A 3652-nucleotide genomic window follows, 5' to 3' on the forward strand; every position below is an offset into this window, starting at 1 on the left:
GAATACCATATCCAAATTATAAAAATAAAAGATCAAATAATATTTATATAAAACATTATGCGTAAATGAATATTATAGACTTCCAATTATAATCAGTATTAAATACAAAATAAATAAATAAGGAAAAGAAACAAATCAAATAAAACCACCTCATATTATAAACCATAAGGTACCAAATCTCTAATAAAATAAACAAAAAATATAAATCAGCTGAAGATAACTAACAAAGGAAGAGCAATAAATGTTCATATAGCATACTTACAATTTTCAAATGAAAATTAGGATCGTCATATGTAAAAAATGAAGAAATGATGATTAACAGGAGGATCAAACCATTATTTATATACATATACATACATATAATAAAAAAATGGAACATAATTTATTCAGCACATCTTCATAATCAAAAAAGAATTAAACAAAAACTAAATCACCACTTAAGAAAATATAATACAACAGCAACTTAGCTGTAGATGAGGACACTCTGTATTACTCTTGCGCAGGTGTTTCGGTTAGTAGGACTTCAAGTTGTTCAATATGAACTGTTCTACGCTTTTTTTAGACTGAAAATTACTCCGGTATCTAAAGTTCCCGGATTTCAACACCAGTTATCTTTTACTAAAGTGAAAACTAAAAATAGGAGAGAAAGAAGTGCGAAACGAAACGCTTGAAGTAAACTGAAAGACTGCTCTTTTATTGTGTTCGGTACCCCTATATATAAACCTTCAATCAGCTGATCTACTCGATCACCTCACGTCAAAATAACAGCTGAACAACCGTGTTACATATATACATATATATGAAAGTTAAATACTTAGAATAGTAAAGTAAAATAAGAAGAAATAGACACGAGGTGAACACTGAATGCTAGAATGATTCTGTCATTTATTTTTAGCTTCCCCATAGGCTATCAGCTGTTATTACAATGCTTGTTTGATAATAATACTTATCCTACACACTACTTATCAAATATCATATATATATATACATAACATACAAATTAAAGTATACAAACTTTTTTTAGAAGTTGAAATCATATAGATCCACAAATTCTTACTCAATGAATTGTTAAAAGAAAAAATATAATCCATAAAAAAACAAAAAAAAAAAACATCGACAACAAAAAAAAAAGAAAGACTTGTAAGGCATGATTTCGATCATTTTCTCAAACATGAGCCAGGACGGTGAAAAATAAATACGAAAATGAAGACGAATCGCAAACGAAGTTAAAGCAGACAGGGGCAGGTGGGAGGGAACCAGGGCCACTTCATAAACATCTCAATTCACCCCCTTCTCTACTCCACAATCTCAACAGGCCATCTTTTATAAAAGCTCCGCTAAAATGCCTTTCATAAATTATACTACAGCAATCAACAGGAGAGAAAATCAGCTACATCATTAGTCATTCAAATGTTACAGCATAATAAATACTTCATTATGATGAAATACGATGCTAAAATAAAAATATATATATTCAATCCGTAGGACTAAACAGCTAGTCCAGAAATGCTGGAAACATTACAACGGTTTCAGGGTTCGTATTTTTGAGTCTCTAAACCCCAGATACCCTTCAATTTACTCAGTTCAATTTTTTTCTTCATGCTATTATATCATTCTAAATATTAATTCTGATTCTAATCTTAATCGTGTATTCAAAATTCCAAGAGTAAATAAATATTTTTACAAAAATAACTGCTATTTGAAATATTAACAAATAGTTTTGACTCAGGCGAGGGAAATCACTATGAAGGTTTGTTCTAACATGAATGTATAAATGATTAATCTGTCTATATATATATATTGTTACAAGTAAAAATATTAATTGGTTCATGGGGTAAACCTTAACGACTTAAAACATAAAAATATAATTAAAAAAATCAAAACCATAACAAAATATGTAATCTAATCATTAGAATAATAAAAAATATATATTATTAAAAAAAATAATAATAATCTAAATTGATCCATAAAAAAAAATCAACAAATAAAATTGTAAATAAATTTATACAAAACATACTTATAAATTATGTTTTCGGTTCATTTTTTTGTTTTATTGTGCGTTGGAAAGCAGCCTCGATCAAGTTCGTCAACGTCATGTATGAATACGTGTTTATTGGGTTCACAAGTCCGTGGGAGAATCAATAATTTACATGAAGTAAATTTCCACTTTTTAAGTATTTAATTGTTTTACGTAGATATATTTTACTATTAAAAAAATAAAATATTGTTTATGAGTGTACTCTTAAATGAGTGGTGTGAAACGTCTTTCAAAAAAGAGAAGAGAGTGATAAGAGAGTAAACAAACAGTTATATAAAAAATATGCCCTGTTTTTAGTTTAAAAAAATATATAATAATGGACAGTAAATAATTGAACAAACTGTTACCATTTATTAGAAATAAGGACGAAAAAAATGTATACAATTAAAAACTTATTCTAGTTCAGATACAATCAAGACCCCAACATTACCAAATTAAGGGAACATTATTTTTTTTTACTGTAATTTTTAATGAAGAAATATAAAGCATAACATTTTTTTATTACTTTCTCTCTACAGAGAAAACAATATGGAGAAGGATATATTAAGATAAATCTATCTTGGTTAATTCTATTTCGGATTTCTGAAGATAGAATTTGGTAAAATTTATTTTCACTAAATTGGCATATTTCAAATAAAACATTTTGCATCATTAAGGTAGACTAAAATAACTAAACCTCGGATTAGTATTTCAATAGAAAAAGAACAGACGAAATGAAAAAAGAGATACTTTCTATGGAGGGTGCAAACGATAGCTCCAACATCAAGCACCGCCCACTAAATATGAAATGATTTCAGCTTACCTCAATATTGTTTTCAACGTAAAATGTCAACATCCTCAAATCAACCCACACATATTTAACGATAAAGTTTATAACGTGTAGGCCGCTTTATACAAACAGTATTTAGAAAAAGATTATGAAAACTAATCCCAATAAACCTGAACTGATTATAAAGCATTATATATAAGTTGCGTTCGCGTTTTACATATAATTGCTTCCTAACGGTTGAACTCTAAAACAATTGCTTCCACCCGTATGCCTTCTGTTGTCACAGTTTAAAGCCTCAATAACTGTTAAAATTGAATAAAAACCAACAGATATGCATCAAATGCTTATTTATAATTATAAATACATAACTGGGTAAAAGCATGCAAATGTATACAGCAGGCATTTCCGGCAACGTTAATATTATTCTGAGTTATCGGCATCTTGAATATTCATGTAAACAAAGTAGGCAAGTAGAGATTTAAGTCCAAGATTCTTGTCGAAGATCTCCATTTTGAACGCTCATAGTTGTCTCGGTGTTAGCATTTAGTGACACATCATGAAACATTAGTTAAACAATTATTTTAATGTTAACCGTGTTATTTTCTAAAAGAAAATTAACACACAGAAATAGATGAATATTTAAATAATTTCTCAAAGGATATGGGGCTAAGGTATAGTATGATTTACCAATTACTTGAATTAGTTAAAAATTTGAAACAATAACCATCTAGCATTTTACACACTGATGAAACGGAAAGGAAATAAATATAATCTTTTGAACATATTTTTGCAAATACATGTATTATTTAACAACGAATTGAACAAATGCACCAACTTATCATGTA

At 28.2% G+C, this 3652-nt stretch overlaps 1 protein-coding gene across 2 annotated transcripts in view; it reads right to left on the reverse strand.

Annotated features, from left to right (window-relative positions):
* The window catches only part of LOC106682067 (pseudouridylate synthase RPUSD2), a 684854-nt gene that overhangs the window by 295916 nt on the left and 385286 nt on the right, over positions 1–3652 (reverse strand). The gene's annotated exons all lie outside the window — the stretch shown is intronic.

Source organism: Halyomorpha halys, unplaced genomic scaffold (assembly GCF_000696795.3).
Source record: "Halyomorpha halys isolate HHAL.00 unplaced genomic scaffold, Hhal_1.1 Scaffold387.1, whole genome shotgun sequence".
In the NCBI taxonomy this organism is placed as follows: Eukaryota; Metazoa; Arthropoda; class Insecta; order Hemiptera; family Pentatomidae; genus Halyomorpha; species Halyomorpha halys.